Raw genomic sequence first — 525 nt, forward strand, 5'->3', positions numbered from 1 at the left:
CGAGTCTCCACCGCCGGCGCAACACTTCTCCTCGGGGGCTCCGCCACCTGGGCAGCGGACGAATTCAGCCCGCTACTCGCCCCCACCTCCTCCTGCGGCTGTCTGGTCCGGAGGGGAGCTCTGGCGCCTTCTTCCTGGTGCCGCGGACCCCGAGCTGGAAGCTCCAGACCGGGGGGAGGGGGCGAGGGTGCCCGGTGCCGGCCGCCGTGGGCTCTTGGCCCCCTCCCCGGAGTGGCTGGTGGGTGGAAGCTCGAAAGGGACTCTCTTCCTCTCCCTTGAGGGTCCCCCCTACGAGCTGCGTCCTCTCCCCGCCAGGCTCCCTGGGGCGAGGGCTAGAGGGTTCAGTGCCACCCGGTGCCCGGGTCCAATCTTGCTGAAGTCGCGGCTTTCCTGGAGGGCCGGGGCAGGGAGGGGGTGAGAACCGAGAGAGGAGACTCGCCCCTCCGCAGCGTCGGCTGTTCCGCTGGCGGCTGCTGGACTTGCACGGCCACAGCTTCCAGGACGCACAGGAGCAGAGAGGAGCGC

Source organism: Myotis davidii, unplaced genomic scaffold, assembly GCF_000327345.1.
Source record: "Myotis davidii unplaced genomic scaffold, ASM32734v1 scaffold309, whole genome shotgun sequence".
In the NCBI taxonomy this organism is placed as follows: Eukaryota; Metazoa; Chordata; class Mammalia; order Chiroptera; family Vespertilionidae; genus Myotis; species Myotis davidii.